At 40.6% G+C, this 21,736-nt stretch overlaps 1 protein-coding gene across 4 annotated transcripts in view; it reads right to left on the bottom strand.

The window, feature by feature from the left end:
• The window catches only part of ENOX1 (ecto-NOX disulfide-thiol exchanger 1), a 541,200-nt gene that overhangs the window by 478,621 nt on the left and 40,843 nt on the right, over positions 1-21,736 (bottom strand). The window contains exon 1 of one of the 4 annotated variants that reach the window (XM_040623100.1): positions 6,975-8,084. The exons of the other annotated variants lie outside the window; for them this stretch is intronic. The gene's annotated coding sequence lies outside the window, so the exon portion shown is untranslated. Of the gene's footprint in view, positions 1-6,974; positions 8,085-21,736 lie in introns of those variants that run through there. 4 annotated transcript variants of the gene reach the window in all.

The raw sequence follows: 21,736 nt of genomic DNA, 5'->3' as shown, positions 1-21,736 counted from the left end.
AACAAAAAACTCTTACATAAGTTGTTAAAGTGTAAAGGAAAAGAGGAAAAGTTGCCCAATATCCAGGGCTAGAACAGTGGTATCTTAAATATAAAACCTCAAAAGGACAGTGCAAGAAAATTCACTAATCAACACATATGCAAATATCCTAAAGCAAATATTTGCCAATCAAATCGAAAAGAGTATTAAATAAATGAGGAGGAGGAGTAATCATGGTCAGATATAGTTTATCCTGATATCCACACATATCTTATGTCTGGAAAATAAATATCCTGATAATTCAAGGGTAGTGTGACAACAGAAAGTCTATTAAAGTAATTTATCACATTTACGGATTAAATGATAAAATCACACAATTATCTCAGTAAATGCAGAAAAAAATCTGAAAAAGTTTAATAATGATTCATATTAAAAATTCTCAGACTATTAAGAATGAGAGTAACTTCTTAAGATTATATACCAAAATTTTCAGCAAGCATCATAATTGAAAAACTTTAGACATGGAATGCCACCTGCTCTTGCTACTTCTGGGAAATGTGAGGAGACAAGAAGACATCAGAGGTGTATGATTGAAGGAGAGAAAAGAACAGATTAGCAGAATTTATGACTATCAACATAGAAAAAGTACCATAATCAATAGATAAATAGAAGATGTGAGCATCAACATAAAAAAAACAATAGATAACAAATAATAGAATCAATATGTAAGTAGATTAAAAATAAAAAAATAGTAAGAAATGAGAGCAAGGTGGTTACATTCAAGATTGGCTTATAAAAATCCACAACACTGTTCAACAAAATAATAACCATGGAGAAAATAGAAAAGAAAATAAGATACATGGAATAGAACAAAATATCTTTAACTTCAGAATGCGTAAGACCTCTATGGAGAAACTGTAAAACTATTTTGAGATCATCTATAATGAATACAATGGATTAATGGAGAAATATTCCATGCATAGGAAAAATATAGTTGTTTGCCTCTGATTTTTTTTTCCTACCACTACCTTCCATCACCTCCTCTTGAAGCCTCGGGGTCTAGTTCCAAGCTGATCTAGATATAAGACAATTAGCACTTAAGTTCCCACTGGCCACCCTTCCATGAGGATCTGGAGCTAGTCGCCCTTCCAGATATTGGCTTTCACCAAGATTCTCAAGCCTCTTGCACTGCCTACTGGAGGTAGATGTCCGTCAGCAGAGACAACTGTGTTCTACCTCCCACTGAGCCGTAGAGCTCCACACCTACCCATTGGGTACACACGGAAGCATGCACTCATTCACACACAGGTGCACACACATACATCAGTCCTCACATGTTCAGGGTTAGGTCTGGACTGTGGTTTCTATGACTTTGTCTTGCTCTAGCCTGCCTCTCAGCCTGGGAGCTGGAGCTGTTCAATGCAGTGATTGAGCATTCCAGCTCCCCCGTGAATCCTCCCCAAACCAGTGGTAATGTCACAGTGGTTGGGAAGCTATGAGAGACGGAGAAGACTGCAAGTGAAAGATGTGGAAACTAGATATGCACCAAATCCTAAGGCATGTATAGACAAGACCCTTGTTTAAGCCCCCACCACAACATAAGGAATCCAAAGCAGTCACCAGCAGAAGACCCAAACGCAGCTTAGGGAGGATGGACAGCCTCGTAACATGTAATGTTGCAGCCAAAACTCTGAGAGACGAGTTAGAATCCTAAAAGGGCTTCCCATGGACCCAAAGGGACCATACCATATCCCAATCCTTAGTCTGTCCAGATGAATAAGTCTCCTGCCCAATTCTGAGCTCCTGTCTCAAGCTGCTGGAGAAGGTACCAGAACTCACATGCTTATCTCTGAGACAAGATAAAGGCAACATTTTAAAACTCACCGGAATTTCACATATAAAGAAAGAAATCAACATCATGTTCACCTAATCCTTTCTTCAAGCAGATATAGTTGAAAAAAAAATCAAGATTTATATCTCTAACTGTAATCATTCTAAAAGCAAGACAGAGAATTCATAGTGTTTCATTTGGGGGGGGATTGTCTAAAGTTAATATAAATTACTTACATTATTATTGAAAAATCACATATATAAATCAGATGTTTCTCTTAGGACTATGTTTGCAGATTTATAGACCCTATGCAATATAAATGAGAATAAAGAAGCAAGGATCTTATTCAATCATTCTCGTGCCACACAGAGTAAATGTTCTATTAACCTACCATGTTCACTTTGCTCAGGCCACCCCGGAATATAGCTGCACCCTGAATCTGAGTTCTGTACTTCCCTCCCTCCAGGCCTTAGCACAAGTGTCTCCTCATGTAGAAACCCTTTTAATGCCTCTCTTTCTCTTCTTACTGAGATATAATTGACATATAACATTATACTACTTTCAGGTATACAATATAATGATTAGATACGTGTATCTATTGTGAAATGATCACCACAACAGGTCTGGTTAACATAGGCAGTTACAAAATTGTTTTCTTGTGACGAGAACTCACAAGATCCACTCTTTTAGCAATGTTCAAACATGCAACAACACAGCACTGCGAACTCATCAGTGCCTTTGTTTACCAAGGTATTCTCTCGATGGCTACTCAAACACCACCTTCTCCTTGAAACTCTCCAGTCTTGCCAGGTGCCCAGGCCTGGCGAGCTGTCTCAGCGAGAGCTCAGCTTGGATTTCTCTGTGTCTCCAGTAGGCAGGGCCAGCATTATGGATGTGTGACCTGTGGAGTCACACAGAGCCCTACTCTCAGAAGGACCCACACTTGGTTTAATGCCCATCTGTCAGCATCTTCAAATTCTCAATAATTTTCCCTTTGAAACTGCATGTTGTAAGTGAAATGTGATGAGACAATGTGTACTCCCATAGTTCCCTTCTACCTCATTGCACGTAGCAACACCCCATGAGAACAGAATTCCAGGGCACACACAACGGGTGGTAGTTTAGCAAGACGCCAGGCAAGTACCAGGTAAGTGTGTTATGTCTATGACTGAGTAGTAAGTAAGCAGACCCACTCACAGTCCCGGATGGCCTCGCTTTCCATTTGAACCAGAACTTGATTTGATTACAGAAAGAAGGCGACAGTGTTCTAAATGTTAGCCAACTATTTATGCTGAAAATGATGCCATAGAAAGAAAGGGAAAGAGAGGGTAACCCACAGTTTGTTTTCCTTCCAGTTCTTCCTTACTTATCAGTGAGCCAAAGTAGAGAACGTAGGTAGAATATGCAAATATCAAGAAATGAAACAGGGGCGCCTGGGTGGCTCAGTTGGTTCAGCGACTGACTCGTGGTTTCGGCTCAGGTCATGATCTCAGGGTTCTGAGATCGAGCCCCCATCAGGCTCTACACTCAGAGTGGATTCTGCCTGAGAGTCTCTCTCTCCCTCTCCCTCCGCCCCTCCCACGTGCACTCTCTGGCTCCCTTTCTTTCTCTTCCCCTAAAATAAATAAATGAATATTTAAAAAGAAGAAGAAATAGGGCGCCTGGGTGGCTCAGCGGTGAAGTATCTGCCTTCGCTCAGGTCATGATCCCGGGGACCTGGGGTCGAGTCCCACATCAGCCTCCCTGCTCAGCGGGGAGCCTGCTCCTCCCTCTCCTGCTCCTCCTGCTCGTGTTCTTTCTCTCTCTGTGAAATTCATAAATAAAATCTTTTAAATAAAAAAATAAAAAGAAGAAGAAATAAAATAAAAACAACCAAGGCAGTTTTGCAATGTTTCAACTGTTCTGGTAAGAATGGAAAACATACGAATTGCATAATTTCAGTGATTCCACTTACAAGTTTAGTGACCTTACATTTACATTTAAAACCAGCATTGCACAATATAAAGATGAATGGTAAAGTTCATGCTAATAATCTAAATTTTTAATCCTTCTTTATTTAGAATGACACTAAATAGCAAGGAAAAAAAAAAAAACAACACCAGTCAAGAGACCACGTAAGAAAGAAAAAAACTTTATATTTTACACCTTTAAAGGCCCCTGTTACCCCTGCTTTTCTGAACAAGGGGCCCCGCATGTTCAATTGCTCTGGACCCCATAACCAGCTCTGCCACTAAGACCAAAAGTTCTTCAGGGGCAGGGATTCTGCTCTATCCGTGGCTATCTGATTGCAGCACCGCAGCTACTAGGTTGGGTTCGTTCAGTATTCAGTAAACATTTGTTAGACGCAGAACGTGGTGGGTATAATAAATAACAAAGACCACAGGGTCCCAAACTAGGAAAACAATAATGTTACTCTCTTCTCTGTGCTGTACAGACAACACCTGGGGTACTAAGCTCTGTACTAGGGGCCACACTGGAAAAGGCATTTAGAGAAGAACTCATCAAATGGTACTGCGTTCACATAATTTTGACATCCTATTAGCTACATAACCAAAAGGAAATTAATTAACCTTTGTGACCCTCAGTTTTCTCTTTTGCAAAATAGGGATAATAAAGTGTTAAACAATACCTAGAAGGAATACAAGTACTGACTTCTAACAGCGGAATGTCTGTCACAGGGAAAACAGAAAAAGGTTTAAGAGTCACAGGTAAGAGCACAGAAGGGACCAGTGGGGAGAAATATATAAGAAGACAGAAAACCAATGTGACTACGGACTCTGGGAAACAAACTGAGGGCTTCAGAGGGGAGGGACAGGGGATTGGGATAGACCGGTGATGGGTAGTAAGGAGGGCACGTATTGCATGGTGCACCGGGTGTTATACGCAAATAATGAATCATGGAACATTGCATCAAAAACTGGGGACGAATGTTCATAGCAGCATTGTCCACAATAGCTATATCGTGGAAGGAGCCGAGATGCCCTTCAACAGATGACTGGATTAAGAAGCTGTGGTCCATATATACAATGGAATATTACTCAGCTTTCAGAAAGAACGAGTTCTCAACATTTGCTGCAACATGGACGGCACTGGAGGAGATAATGCTAAGTGAAATAAGTCAAGCAGAGAAAGACAATTATCATATGATTTCTTTCATCTATGGAACATAAGAACTAGGAAGATCGGTAGGGGAAGAAAGGGATAAAGAAAGGGGGGTAATCAGAAGGGGGAATGAAGCATGAGAGACTATGGACTCTGAGAAACAAACTGAGGGCCTCAGAGGGGAGGGGGGTGGGGGAATGGGATAGACCAGTGATGGGTAGTAAGGAGGGCACGTATTGCATGGTGCACTGGGTGTTACACGCAACTAATGAATCATCGAACTTTGCATCAGAAACCAGGGATGTACTATATGGTGACTAACATAATATAATAAAAAAACATTAAAAAGAAAGAAAGAAAGAACTGAAATCAGAGCACCTGGGTGGCTCAGTCTGTTAAGCATCTGACTCTTGGTTTTGGCTCAGGTCATGGAGTCCTCCCTCTCCCCCCTCCTCGGCCCTTCCCCCTGCTCATTCTCTCTTGCTCTCCCTCTTACTCTAAAATAAATAAATAAAACATTTTTTGAAAAAAGAAAAAAAAACTGGGGACGTACTGTACGGTGACTAACATAACATAATAAAAAATTATTATTTAAATAAATAAATAAATAAGAAAACCAATGTGAGGAAGAGTTTCTGAAGGAGGTAACACAGACCTGCCTGGGGATAAGACAAGCTCTGTGTCCCTTAAGAGAGTGGAGGAGTATTTTTAAAAACTTTAAGAAACATGTAGTATCAGGGGCGCCTGGGTGGCACAGCGGTTAAGCATTTGCCTTCGGCTCAGGGCGTGATCCCGGCGTTATGGGATCGAGCCCCACATTGGGCTCCTCTGCTATGAGCCTGCTTCTTCCTCTCCCACTCCCCTTGCTTGTGTTCCCTCTCTCGCTGGCTGTCTCTATCTCTGTCAAATAAATAAATAAAATCTTTAAAAAAAAAAAAGAAACATGTAGTATCAGATACAGACTGGCCATTAAAATAATGATGATAATGATGGTGGCAGGTACTGTTTGTTGGAGCATGCTACATGCCAGACACTCTGAGAGGTTGTTTATACATATTATCTTATTAAATCGTAACAGCCAATCCATGAGGTGGGTGATATTCCTCTTACAGCTCTTATTCTTACTTATTCTCAAGTAATGTATTCAATATTCAAGGTCACAAAGCGAGTATGTTGTGAAGCCAGCCACCTTTCACTGAATTCTCTTCAAACTCTGAGATTCAGAAATTTGGGGCAACATTTACCCAAATGCTAAAGGAAATAAGAACCATCACAAATCCCATGTCTGCTTGTAAAAGACTCCCAGAATGGTCCCTTCAACTTCACACAAACATGACAATATTCCTCTGAATCCTTATGAGGCAACCGAAAAGATACACTAAGCCTGTCGGGGAGAACCACATCCTTCTAAAACAGGGCTCTGAAAAATCAAGGAGCCAGAAGAGGTTCTCTTTCCTAGGGCATCATCCCAGAGACCGAATTTCCAGGTTTCCCCAAACTGTTCCTCCATCGGAAGAAACGAGAGGTTCTGGAGTTCTGTCACAATGCCGAAGATCCCTAACACGGCCTCGGCGTCCGCCTTGGCAGAGGGAGTGAGAGCCTGGGCCTGCCAGACAGCAGCTTCGTCCCATTTTAAGACAGGTTTTGTAGCTTTTTATACTTAAACATCTTGAAAACCACTCTAGGGAAGCCATACTTGGCACTTGGAAGTCGAGCAGGTGTGAAATTCTCTCTGGGTGGGATACTGTTCACTGTCTCTAGCTCGCCTCCTACCACTTCAGCCCAGAACATGACTGAAACCAACATCTGTAAAAGCAAAGCTGGGATTCTCTTTTAAAGCCTTCCATTTTCTAAACATTACTCAGGAGCCATGTAAGTGCTCCGTATTCTACCTGTTAGGATTGTTTTGAAATGACATCACCACAAATTTCAACTGAAAATTAAGAATTGGAAGACAGCCGACTCTGCTATTCCTAAAAGCACTTCAAACTCTTAATCTTCTTATATTCATTTCAAGTAGGCAACAAAGCACTCTGTGAGTACAAATGCATTTTTAACATACTTTTGCAAAAGCGGAAGCCCAAGACCACGTGGGAGTCATAGGAGGTACTCAGAGCGAGAAGGAGGTTGACACCATAGCTGTAAACGGGAGCCAAGACTCTTCCCCAGGTGTTTCTCTCCTCCCAACTGGTGGTGGCACTTTAAATATCTATACAAGTGTGCAAAAGAAAGAAAAAAAAAAAGACAAAAAAGGAAGGAAAAAATATATAAGAAAGAAGAATTGGACCAAGTCTTCAAGGTACAAGTAGGAAAAAAGGAAATTAGACTCCTGAATGTTTCATTAGGATAAAAATGTCCAAATCTAAGCTTTGCCGCTAAAAACAGTTATTCTGCGCTATCTGATCAGCAGTACAACACCTTATCTCTTCACATCACTAGGCAGTTTTTATATTTGAAACTACATAATATATTACACTCTAATACCTATCTGCTTCGAACACAGTAGAAAAACACCTACACAGCATAAATCATACATGACATCACATTAGGTCTTTTAAATAATGCTGTGAACACCGGGAAAAGATTCTAGGGATCCATTTTTCATGTTCTTTTTGCTACTGCCCAAATGGAAGAGCCTACTTTGCCTCTCCTTTAAATTACATAAATCAAATGTATACAAAGGACTTTTCGTGCATGAAAGGTAACACAGGCTCCTGCACAAATAGGAATGGCATATCTATCTTCCCCAGGACCCAGAATGCCGAGCTCAGGCCGGATCTATCCTCTATGTACTGAGCCCTGTATATGTCCGATACCTTGTTTCTCCTTCTGCCCTCCTTCTGACATCTGTTTCATCAATACCTCTAACCTATGGATGCAAAGGACAGGAGAGGGAATCCTCATAGCACACGTGCTCCCTCTCTCCTCGGCAGCACTTTCTATGACACCGATGAAATCATCTATTTGTCCTGAGCACAAGGACAGTTTTATTTTCTTGTATATCTCCCCTGACTAGCACAATAGTAGCAACCCAATAAACCCCAAACGCCCATGCAAAGATTAAACAAAGCCCGTCAAGTTTACCTTGGTATTGTAACCCTGGTAATAGATTCTGGAGGGAATTCAACTTAAAAAAAATAAATAAACTTAAAGATTCTAGGTTGTTTTTAATTCATAATTATCTAATGCATCCTTCCTCAAAAAAAAAAAAAAGCCTCCTCTTTTTCTCTCTGCCTCCCCTTCTCTGTCCTTCTCCTTCCCTCTTTCTTTACATACACAGCTTCTATTTAAATCTATGCAAGAAATACACTTTTAGACTAGTTATTTAGTTACCCCGCTTCATCTTGCTGGGAATGCAGCACATATGAGATAACCACAGAAGCACAGTGATCTGCCTCTGTTATTCTCCCCATGAGAGCACAGACCACTGGGACAAGAGGAAAGAGACAGCATGACTCCCACCACTGAATACTCTGCTGTCTGACACAACAAAGCTAGGGTAACATTCTCTCACCCGTCAGGAATTCAAACGTTATTCCACGAGATGTACGTCCCAACTTGCTTGATTATTAAGTTGTAATTCTAAAGCTTTTGACTTTGGCAGGAAAAGGTAAGCTAAGACTTTTCCGACTGGTATTTAGAAAGCATGATGGAAGCATTTTATTCTTTAATTTTGTTTTTATAAGGAAGCCAAATAGAGTCTCCTTTCCCACTGGTTAAGTAACGGATCAGCCAATCACTCTGAGCCTGGTACAGCGACAGTAAAGGAACCTGCTTCCCTGAAATGCCTGAATGTTAAGGGATCAGGCTCTGGCTAAGGGGCCTTTCTCATCAGCACCAATCTAAAGCATCTGGACGTCCGGAACCACACGTAGTGATGTTATTCTCGTACTGTGAGGTGTTCCAGACAGAGGGCTCGAGAGAGCTACACACAGTGTCAGCCAGAGTCATGCCCCTCTCCATGAGACCAGGACAGGAATTGAGCAGCAAGAATTTTACAAATAAGAGCGTATCTTTTGTCTCCAGAGTCAAATTTATCTTGCAGAAATCCCTGCAAGAGGAGTGACCGCTGTTCTCTGCTGCTGTTTTTTCCACAGGCACCTTCTGTTCCTGACCAGCTACGAGCCACTTAAAAGTTAGTTTTGGTGCTGCTCCCAGCCTTTTTTGGTAACCAGATATGGTCCAACGATGACAATTATTACTTTTCCAAGCAAACAAAGGAAACACAGTTTTCGAAGCGAACATAGTTATACGACAAAGCAATGAAACAAGGTATGGTCATGCAATGGAAAAAAATGTAAGCCCACAGAAAAGCACACACCAAAGGACCAAAAAAAAAAAATCTTAAGGTTTTCAACTGTGACTTTTGTTATATAATTTTTCATGTTTCAACTTTAATTATTCAGTGACCATTCCATGATGTGCATGAGTTTAAAATGTAGACTATTGGAGAACACCTGAATCACCCAACAAATCATAAACACGCTCTAAACAGTCAAGAACAATGAGAAGAACTGGCTCGTGGGGAAGTAGAAATTGTCCTCTCATCAGAATTCAGCCCTTAAGGGACTGAAGTAACACGGTGCTCCTTTTAAGCAGAAGTGTTTGAACTTTGTCTTCAAGGCACACCCTGAAGTTCTCCGTGTTGCCGCCCCTGTTGCAGGTGTCAGTCCTGAGGTTCCAGCTCTTTCCTGAAGCTCTTTCACTGTCTCAGACTCCAGAGCAAAGGCAGATGCCCCCTGATCATTTTAATGGACTCCAGTCACATCCTTTTTTACGAGCATTCTGTGGCTAATTCCTCCTTACGTGCGTTAAACCAGATGGGAGTGAAACAGCAACACCTTCTTGCAGAACCAGCAATAATGGGCAATTCTCCTCCACCAAACACACACCCGGTGGGAGCTCTGCTCTGCGAGGACACCCAGGACTGTGCCATCCCTCACTCTCAGACAACAGATTAAACAATCTAGACATAGATTAAAATGAATTCAACCCGTGTTCTTTTCCACTTGACTGGCAGACAAGATAACTAGGCTGTCATTACAAAGTTGTTCTAGAAAGTTTGTTCTAGCTATGGGGGCTCCCCAGCGTCAGGGGGTTTACCACCAGGAGAACAAGGATGATACTGAAAAGATGGTACTGAAGTCCATGTGCGGCTGCTGAAGAGGCACAGGGGAGAGAGACAAGAGACAGGAAGAGAAGGGGGTGGTCTGAATTCAGTATTATGTGCGATGGCCAAGTGAAGACAGTATTAGGCGGCCTCACTCTACTCTCCTTCCCATCGTCCCTTCCCCACTGCCCCCACCTTCAGTTAAATGCATGAAACCATTTGACAAATATTACCAACTTTGAGTTTTTTTAAGACTTTTGCTGCTAAAATTATTGCCATTATTATTAGGCATTTGTGTATCAATTCTTTCATTTTAAAGAAATCACATCTTAAGGTGAGCTGTAGATGCAAAATAACTATATTAGCGTGTCTGGTATAAATACTATTACGACCAACCCAGAACAAGAAATCACTCTAAATGTAAACCAGAAGCTCCGTCAACACTGGTTTCTCCCATGGAACATACACGATAGTCTAACATACTAAAGGCCGTGGCGCCGGCCTCCAGAATTTAATACCCCTGGGCTGTTATAAATCCAACACCCCACCTCTTGTTTTTCTTTTCTCCTTTCTTTTCCTTCTTCCTTTGAAAGGGGTGAAAGGACAGGAGCGAGGTGGGGATAGGGCAAGTGACACTGGAATCCACCAGGCTGGACTTTCACAAGTCAGAGCACATTCTTTTTCTAGGCATGCCCTCACGATAAAATAAAAAAGTGAAAACCTCAAATTCCTAAGCTGTGGTCCAATTCTCTTGCTTATGGAATTAAAGACTATCTGACCAAAATGGCAGCACTTGCCAGTTTGAAGACTTTGAGGGGGGAAAAACATTTAGTTTATTTCTTTCCATATCTACTTTCCAAGGCTCTTTCGATTGTAAGAATTCACAGGGTGGTGACAGGCATTTGCATCTAGCATGGAACTCCTCTCTCTGGCATTTAATGCTCTGTCCCTTCAGTGAACATTCAGAAGGCTTGGGCAAAGACATCACTGTTGCCCATAAAGTGTACTGAGCTCAGTGGCTCTCTGGGAAGGTAACAGATTCTGACTAAAATAGGAACTAATACATTCATTTGAGAACTACTAAGTTAAAAAAAATGTATTTCCTTACAGGAGAACTTCTTGGAGAATGTGAGATGCATTGGGATTTTCTAAGAGAGAGGAACAGGAAGTCATTTCTGACTTATAAGTAAGTTGGTTCTGACTTATTCTGACTTATCTGACCACGAATTCCTTTGGGGTTACATGTCACTGATCAATGTTTTACAGAACACAGGCTGAAGACAAAATGGGCCACATATTTACAATCCAATCATATACATTTATAAAATATTTTGTCTACGTTACTTTATTTTTTTATTTTTTTAATAATAATTTTTATTATGTTATGTTAGGCACCATACACCACATCCTTAGTTTTTGATGTAGTGTTCCATGATTCATTGTTTGCGTATAACACCCAGTGCTCCATGCGATACGTGCCCTCCTTAATACCCATCACCGGCCCTAGCCCAGTCCCTCACCCCCTCCCCTCTGAAGCCCTCAGTTTGTTTCCCAGAGTCCATAGTCTCTCTTGGTTCATTCCACTTTCTGTTTACCCCCCCTTCATTCTTCCCTTCCTTCTCCTACCGATCTTCCTGCTATTTCTTATGTTCCATAAATGAGTGAAACCATATGATAACTGTCTTTCTCTGCTTGAGTTATTTCACTTCGCATTATCTCCTCCAGTCCCGCCCATGTTGCTGCAACTGTTGTGTAATCGTTCTTTCTGATGGCGGAGTAATATTCCATTGTATATATGGACCACATCTTCTTAATCCAGTCATCTGTCTATGTTACTTTAAATGGCAAATGAAGGTGTGGGGAGCACCATCAGGAGTCTGAGTGACTAGGAGAGGAAGCTGGAGAGAAAGTTTCTTCCCTTTCTTTGGCCAGGTAAGCTCCCAGTGAGTTCCTTGGCACACAGATGCCTTCCAACTCGAGCCCATCTTTCAGCTTTATTTATTCAATCAGGAATAATTATCATAATAGCCACAAAAGCCACTGACTTAGTCCAGACTTTTTGTCTTATACATGAGAAGACTGAGGACCAAAGAAGTTGTCTACTTTGCCTAAGGTCATTCAGTGAGAAAGCAGCAGAACATGGAAGAGAAAATCCAATATTCTACCATATCCAACATTCCCCCAAATTGTATTTACTCCATATATAATAGCTATAAGCATAATTATATGTGCTTAGGTAAGGTAGACAATCTAAATAAATATCCATTTAACTCAGATTTAAATGCTACTCTTTTGATTAAAGTACAATAAAGCCTCTTAACTATACTTTGCAAATTTGGCATTTGGGATAATGTAGCTAGGCCTAGGTAAGCATTTTCCTTTCACTATTTATGAAGAAGACACATGTCTAATGTAAACATGATCAGCACTGGAAACATTTGATTAATATATGATAGACAAAAGATGATTTTTCAAACATCTTAATAGTAACCCACCAAAAACTCATGTTTTTACATTTGTTAAAACATTTTTGTAGCATTGTTTGTGTTGTTTTTATCTTGATAAATAAACTGACACTAAATATATTCTGAGGACAGTCTTAGGTAAACATGTATGTTCTCTGCTGTCTCTCCCCATCACCTTCCAGAAGTCATTATTTTGATCAAAGTGGAGTCAAAATTTTTTTTTTTTTGAGACAGCCAGCTGTGTGTTTGTGGTGGGGGCAGGCAGGGGTAGAGAGAAGGAGAGAAAGAGAAAGAGAGAATCTTACGCAGACTCCATACTAAGCACAGAGACTGATATGGGGCTCGATATCATGACCCTGAGATCATGACCTGAGCCAAAACCAAGAGTTGGACACTTAACTGACTGAGCCACCCAGATGCCCCAGAAAGTGGAATTAACCTTTAAAAGTTAATATATTAAAGGCTATTTCTGACCTCAGTGCTTTTACTCACTGCTTTACCCTCATCCTCACCTTCATTCTGCAGGATTCAGTTCAGGCATCACCTCCTCCAGGAAGGATTCCCTGGTTCCCAGTGGAGACCACAGCTATCCATTCTCAGTTCTTCTCTGATACTCTGTAACCCGCCACCACTCTTTAATGTGGCTTCCTAACTCCCTATGGTGTGTCTCATCCTTGAGGGCAAAAGCAGTGCTTACTCATCTATGTCTGCCCAATTCTAGTACAGTGCCAATTACATAAAGGTGAGCAGTAAATGGCTACTGAATGAATAAAATGAGTAATCAATTATGACAAACACAGACCCACCAAGCCCACCTTGTGTCTGAGTTCCTCCCCACTTCTCAGAACCCCTGCCAACTCCTAGGCAATGGTCCTGGGTAATCACATCAATTTGCCATACACTAGAGATTATTCTAATTTAAACTTCGCTAATTTGGCTGGCCTTTCCAAGTCAGTTTTAATTAATGAGTTTTTTCTCTGTTGAGATATTTCACATAGAGTGTTTTTTGGACTGAATTATTCCAATATGTGCCTCATTTCTCTGTCACTTTCCATGGACAGTAAATGACAGAGTTTACAATTTTTTAAAAAGTTCCTGTTAAAGATATTCCTAGGCAGAATATTATAGCCACCTGTTTGCACTCCATCATAACTCCCTTGCTCAGCCAAACCTTTTTAAGCTTGGTTCCAGTCCTATTTTTTTTTTTTCTTTCTTTGGGAATAATTTGAGAAAAAAAATCCACTTAGCCATTCTGGAGTGAGAGGAGATTGAAAATGATTAAAACATACTTTACATCAAAGGTGTAACTGCTTTTGGCTCAGAATAACCAACATAATTCAAAAATGCATTCAAACTACATTTCAATTTAGTACCTAGCTTAGTCTTCCTTATAAAATCACTGTCTAACCAGCTTAAAGCCAAATAAAATATTTTCAAGCTAAAAAGGTCTAAAGCTATCGCTTCTGAGTAAATGCAATCACCACAATATTTTAGCAGAACATCATGATTATTATAAGACATAATAATAATAAACATTTCTGCCATTGGGGTCCTCCATGCTGCAGAGAAAAGAAAAGGAGCTTACCCCATGGGCTTGTAGTCTAAATTAAACAAGCAATATGAATCACACAAGTTTCACAGGTAAGAGTTCATTAACATTTCATCCCAAGCAGAGAAGGAAAAGGGAAAGAAAATTAAAATCAATATTAACAGCATCAGAATTCACTTCAAACCTTACAGGAGTCATCTGTAATGGGAATATAATTTAAGAGGCTTACATCACCACCAGGTCCAGCCTGATGCTCACTCCTGCAGCTAACCCTGGTAAAAGCAGCATGTCTGCAAGGCTGATTCTCGCACAGCCTCACACAGCCAAGGGCAGACCTGCCTGGAGACACAGGACACAGACCTGCCTGGACACACAGATAAGATAAACTCCACGGATCCACTCCAGGCTTACGACTCAATAAAGTTCTTTTAGTTTTTTGTCTTCCCCCTCTCCTTGCGACTAAGCAGCCAATGACAGAAAACAGTGAACCTGTACCTACCTCATACCGTGCTTATTCCTAGTATGCACCTCAAATCCTTGTTACCATCCAAACTGATGTATAACAACTTACATCCATTTTCATAAAGTTAGTTTCATTTCTACCAAGTCACTGGAACACATGTACTAAATAAGGATGAATGCCCAATCAGCCCCCTACTATTAAAAAAAAAATTAAGTCAATTAGTTTCCCCTGCTAAGCACCAAAGAACCAATACCAAACAGGTGCCCTTAAAAAAAAAAAAAAAAAAAAAAAAGACAATGCGCTATTAGATGAAAGAATGCTAAGATGTATTCCCCTTAAATCTTACTCCCAGATTTTCATGAGAATTCCCAAAAGAATTAAGTTGGTGTATTCAAAAGATCAGAGGGTGAAGCATGGGTTCCAGCAGCATTGCCTATTAATTTTTTTTAGTTTACTGGCCCTCAGCACTCACTGGATCCTCTCTAGCCTTCACTCTGCCCAGGAAGGTAAGAAAAGCAACCTCCCCACCCGTCTATCAGGCTCTAGATGTGGCAAAATCAGCAGCCAGGCTGCTCACAGTGACAGCTCACATCACTGACACAAACTAGATCTAATTGCACAGGGGCACGGAGGAAAAGAGAGCCCACACCCCACAGACTGGGCCAGTCACAGGATACACTTCACTATCAACCAGTCCCCCTCCTGAAATCCTCCCTCCATACCTGGTAAAGGGTAAACCTCTCTGGAAGCTGCACATTTGTACTTGGATGACCAGACCCCATTCTGCACAAAAATTTTATGTATTGTGGGGAATGGGGAATAAAAATGGAAGAATTTCATACACCCTAAATAATTGTATACCATCTATATAGGGGAGCAATAACAACAACAAAATATAACAAGTGGTACATAAAATACCTTTTGTAGCAAGAAAAGAGCAAAGACAGCCATTGCTATGTGGAAGGTCCAGTAACTGTGTGATTGGAAAACACCATCAGCTCCGTTATTTTCCACACAAAGGACTGAAAGATAATAACCTCTATGCACAAACGAGTCTTGGGCTTTGCAAACATGTCAAAAGCATCAAAAGGCATTAGAGTAAGCCACATCCAATGTGGTGATTTATCCTCGACTTTGTCTGAATGCTCCAAAGAAACACAGAGACCCAGTTTTTCAATGCACCAAAAGCACTGTCCTTTAAAAAGCTTTCTCATCTTTCCTGTACCAGAGACTTGTTTTCCAACCTCAATTGTTTGGATTACTGATCTTTAAGCTGACCCCTCACCAAGAGGCTCTCTGCGTGTCAGCCATGAAAAAAAGCTTCAAGGTTATTATAAGCTGAACTGTGTCCTCCAAAATGTCCAAATGTCCAATGTCCCCCAAAATGTCTAGTATCTGTGATCCTGACCTTATTTGGAAACAACGTCTTTGAAGCTGTGATCACGTTAGGAATGAGGTCATTCAGATGGGCTCTAGCCCAATACGATGGACACCTTCATAAGAAGAGAACAGACACCTACGCACAATGGCAGCACGCCACATGACCACGCAGGGAGAGGCTGCCGCACACGCTGAGGAGGGCCTCGTACTGCCAGCAAACCATCAGAAGCTAGAAAGAGGTAGAGAAGGGTTCTCCCCTACAGGTGTCAGAGGGAGCATGGCCGACCAATCCCTTAATCTCAGACTTCTGGCTCCAGAACGATGAGACAGTACCTTGTGTATGGTTCTTTGTACAGCAGCTCTAGGAAACTAATACAAGGGGCATCTCTTCCATTCTTCTACCTTCCAGCTAGCCTTCATGGAAATTAATCCTTACGGGTAGACTAAGCTGAAGCCATAGAACCCCCCTGTAACCTACCCCAATGGATAAGATCCCCTGAAACCGGAAATTCGTATCTGTAACCCAAAGAGAAATGAAAACACATTAGTGCAACCTGCCACCTTCAAACCTGAAAGTATCTTTGGAAACTGCTGAGGTCACTCTGCTCTCCTCTCCCAAGGGAGTCATCCTGGAGAAGGCAAGGAGGCAAATCTAGAAGCACCTGCAGTCAACTTCTGACCCTTGTCACTGGCTTTTCAGAATGCCCAGATCTAAAGGACCTTTAGGAACTTGATGTTCTAGCACGTGCGGCTAGGGGCACAGAGATGACGGCAGCTCTCTATCATTTAATGCAACCACAGCACGCGCCACCAGCAACTGGGAAAGTGGAGCATTCCTGGCGAAAAGACTGTAATAAAAACGTGATGCAAAGGAGATTCCAGTTTGCTCTGTTTGGAACAAAGATATATGAGACACATTCACAAGGATAGAGGAGAGCTCTGGAAGAATCAGAGAACTTACTGTTAGAGCTAGTTATATTTTTTAGAGATCTCATATCATAATTCTATAGATGAGAAAAGTCATATGCAAGGTATATCTTTAGGACACCATTGCCAACGCTGGGCTAGGCAGACTTTCTACCAGACTGCAATCAGTCTGCTTCTCTATCTCCAAAGAAGAGCGTGATTGTTCTTTGTTCATAATATGCTTTTAGGTATCTCAGCTAAAGCCAATTTTGTGTCAGAAAGCAAGCAAGCAGGCAAGCCCTACCATTTTAAAGTAGAAAATGGGTTTAGGAAAATAGAGAACATATTCCTAGGCTATAAAAATTAATCAAAATACTCATGGTGGCAATGTATCAGAAAGCATGACACTTAAGGTGACAGTCTAGTAACCGAGCCTCTGAAGACCACAATGACAACTTGGCTTTTTCTGAACAGACATAAAAAACTCCTCCCTGCGATAGATAACAAAGCAATAATGTAATCAATAAAACACATTACGGTGTTTACCAAACTGAAACAAACAATACAATTTACTACCAGTCGTTTTAAATAATACAAATACTTGTGGAATTGAGAGGCAGGAAAGGAAGAGGCAAACTTGGAGCAAAAATAAAACGTAAAAGATGAGAGGCCCCGGGGAAAAATGATTCGCAACCTCCCGCGTGGAAGGACAGTTAATACGCAAACACCTAATCAACCAGAAGGTCGTTCAAGGTGAAGGCTTAAACTGGCATAGGCCTTCCTTTTCGTACTGACCGCGGCGCCAGGCAATGATGGAAAGAATCCTTGCTCCCCAGCCTTCCCGTAAAAGTACAACATTACAGAAGGCAAAGAGGGCAACAAAGGACGGTGATCAAAACCCACTTTCGGGACGAACTCCTTCCATTTTCCTCCTTTTATCGATTTTTTTTTAAACCCACTTTGCACTCTCTCAGTCAGCTTGGCGCAGTGAACATCATTTAATGTACCTTATTGATTCAACCATACACATTTATACTTGCGTAGAAACTTTGGGTACAGTGCATTTATTGATCGTTTAATTATTAATGTAGGCCGGGAAACCTGAAGAGCTTTATTATAAGTATTTTTTATTTCTCAAATTATGGCCAGAAAATGATCAAAAATTTTCAGCAAATGAATCACAGCAGTTTGCTTATTTCCTCTAAAAGCGCTAGTCAACGGGTATGTTTCCGAGGTGCTGTCGATAAGAATTTTTTTCTCAAAGTCAGAATTACACAAGAATGAACAACTCGTTGAATGAAAATATGTTGTTGTTGTTGTTGTTGTTTTAATTTCTAGAAATATTACTGACATGCCCTTAATTTGGTTCTGGGAATGGCAAGCAAGAGTTCCATTCCAGTGTAGCCATACTCAGAGGGCACAGAGCTCATCACAGGAGCATGGTTTTCAGGCAAAATTGCCACAAGGTTAGGATCCTGTGCTAACAGTTTTACCGTGGCACGTATTATCTGGAGAACTACTGGAACACGTTTGCCTTCATCCTTCACATTTTGTCTCTAGTCTGCAGTATGGTCCTCTACTCCCAGGGAAAGACTCATTTTCACCCAGATACTTGGTACCAGGATAAAAACAAACGTTAAGGGGACTGGGTGGGAAACTCTGCAGAACCAGCCACAAGGTTATACTGAATTGTGGTTTCTGGGGCTTTTAACAGGAATGGAAAAGATGGTGCAGAGCCCCTACAGAAGACCAGGGGAAGCAGCAAAGTTTCAAGCTGAAAAAGAAATGAAACACTGGCTTGTCATCCTTTCCACCCAAATCCTCACCTCTTCCCCCAAATCCCACTTCAGGTAGTTTTACATATCATCAACTTAAACTTGGATGAACCAAGTGAACCAGAAGATACGGTCCTAATGCAGGCCAGGTCTAATTTCACTCGGCCACGGATTTCTGGTGGAAGGCAGCCTTAGACTTAGAATCTTTTTCCTTTTCTGAATGTTGACCAACAAGTATTTTCCCCTTACAGCCTGCATTTGCTAACATCATGGCAATGATGTGTGAATGAAAATTGAGTATAACCCCTAAGAGACACCCCCAGAATCATGGATCAAATGTGAAAAAATAATTTAAATTTATATTGATACACACACACACACACACACACACACACACACACACACACATACCATTGTCCTTTCGGTTTCCCCAGTCCTAGAGAACAGCAGGAAGATTTTCCACTTTTGACCTAGTGGTCCTGAAGATTCATGAAGGGGCTACATATCTTGGAGTATTTACAGTAATTGCCAGGCAGCCTGGGCACTGGACTAGTGACTGATGCAGATTTCCTCAAGCAAATGTTGGTCTGGACCTGTGGGAAATCTCTACACTGCTCGGCAGTGGCAATGGATGCTTGAATAGTCTGATGGGTTCTCCTCTTTGCTGAGCTTCACTGTTCTGAGCATGGAATGTTCCTTCCATTTGGCTCAGACCTTTACTAAACTCTTCTAGATAGGAAGAATTCCTCAGAACTAATCTTACTGACCAAGGACACCACCCATTTGCATAAGTTGTATACATTACCCAGAACACATATCTAATATACTTTTATACCATGAGTGAGAAGCAGTATAACATATTCAACAAGAAAGGAGATGAGACTTGGCCTTCCTGAAAGGATCACTTGATTAAAGGTCTGGTATCCATAAATATCAATGTTATCAAGCAAATCATAATTTGCAAATATCATGAATATACGTTGCCTTTTATTAGTTAAAATTCATGTATAGCTAATTTGCCAATCACACTGAAAATACAATGGGCCCTTACACAGCAAACATACCTAAGAATGTGGGGTCTGACTCTTCTGCTCCATACCCACACCGGGGATCAGCCTCACTTGAACCAATTTTGACTGGAGAACTGGGGCTGTGATTTTAAATCATTTTTCTCTTTCTTCTATAGAATTCTTTAACTTGAACTTGGAAGCATCCCCTAATTAGTTTTCCTGAAAATTCTGTGTATTTTAAATAAAAATGTGTAGGAAATGTTATTAATAAGATGTATTTTCCAAATATTATTCTAAAGCACTGGGAATGCTATATTCTTTATTTTATATTATGAATACTTTCAAAAGCCTTTTTACCCAAGAGAGTACGCAGTATATATGATATAACCTAGAAGAAAATAATCTTATACAATAGGCCATAGTATTTTAAATATGAGTCTTATAACAGTTTTTCAACATTACAAGATGTAGTTATACAGTCAAGTATATAGTCAAACAATCCAGTAATTTGAGCAAAAAGCTCTGTGACGTTAAATGAAAAAGAAAAAATATCTTATACCGAAAGTATCTGCTCTGTGGTTAACTGCCTTTTCCTGGTGCCACATATACAGAATTAAATGGAACGAGTTCTTATCAATTAAAAAGGTTATTCGATTAAGATGATAATAATACACTCTATTTAAATGACCTGTCTCTCATTCACGTTTAAATAGCAACAACACTTTAATTTACTGCATTACAGAGAAATGCCTTCCAAACAATAATCCTTTAATTACATGCCATTAGAGGTGTTTAAAAAAAAAATAAAGTTTAACATCCAACAGATATACCAAGAGGGCAATTGATTCCACTCAGGTTATGTCTGCTCAGTTCCTTTTCATAGTATCTGGTGAAAACAAGTATATCTTGATGACTGTTTGCCTCAAAAACTCGAGAACCACCTCATCTAATCATACTAGTTTTGCCAGTCAGTAGCTCAATTCTTAAGGAGGTCCACGCTCACCCTGATTGAAGCTGAAAAAGGAAGAAGCATTGCCTTTAACCCAGACCTCTAGTGTGTTAGTAGTCCTTCCATCCTATCTCCCCTCTGAACCTTCTTCTAAAGACCCCCACCCTCCATATCCATGGTGTAGTGAGTTGCCCGTTGATGGGCAGTATTCACCATTTTGAACTTTAACCAATTTCAACAGCATATTCTTAAAAAAATCTGTCCTATCTCCCATTTCTTCTGCCTCTCACTGTTTCCTAGGTTCCAACCAGCTAATCAGATTAGTTAACAATTGTTCACTAGCAATCATACACTGATTCATTCATTCAATAAATATCCACTGAGCACCTACTGTATGACACCCTTTCCGTGCTGGGGACATACAGGTGAATGATACCAGACCAAAAGTCTTGCCTTCATGAGAGACTAACACAATACATAAATAAATTGATTAATAATAAATCATATGTATGCATGTATGTGCACATATATTTTCAGTTCAATGGCTCTGAGAGGAACAAAGAGAAAATAACATAAAAGGAGAGCTGTTGCAGTGGAGGTGCATTTTAAGAGATGGTTAGATAAGCTACTGGAGGGCTCTTACTATTTTTAAAACATCTGTATTGAGATACAATTAACATAAATTCTTTGCAAAGTGTACAATTCAATAGTTTTTAGTGTAGTCACAGAATTGTGAAACCAACACCACAGTCAACTTGAGAACACTTTCGTCACTCCAAAAAGAAGCCCCATAGCCTTCAGCAGTCATTCCCCATCCTCCAAACTCCCAGCCCTAGGTAACCACTACTACATTCTCTGTCTCTATAGATTTTCCTATTCTGGACATTTCATATAAATGGCATCATGCAATATATGGTCTTTTGTGACTGGTTTCTTTCACTTAGCGCTTCCCTGAACCCACAAGGTTCATCCCTGTTGTAGTATGTCAGTACTTCATTTCTCTGTATTGCTAAATAACATTCCATTGTATTAATATGCCACATGTTGCTTATCCACTCATCAGGTGATAGACATTTGAGGTGTTTCCACTTATTAGCTATTATAATTAATGCTTTTACGAACACTTGTATACTAGTTTTTATGCAGACATATATTTTCATTTCTCTTGGGTAAATACCTACAAGTAGACTAGCTAGGTCATATGGTAACTCTATGTC

The sequence above is a fragment of the Ursus maritimus genome, unplaced genomic scaffold, assembly GCF_017311325.1.
Source record: "Ursus maritimus isolate PB19 unplaced genomic scaffold, ASM1731132v1 scaffold_10, whole genome shotgun sequence".
Lineage (NCBI taxonomy): Eukaryota > Metazoa > Chordata > Mammalia > Carnivora > Ursidae > Ursus > Ursus maritimus.
Note: the sequence above shows the minus strand (reverse complement) of the source record. Positions and strands in the feature narration are given on the sequence as shown.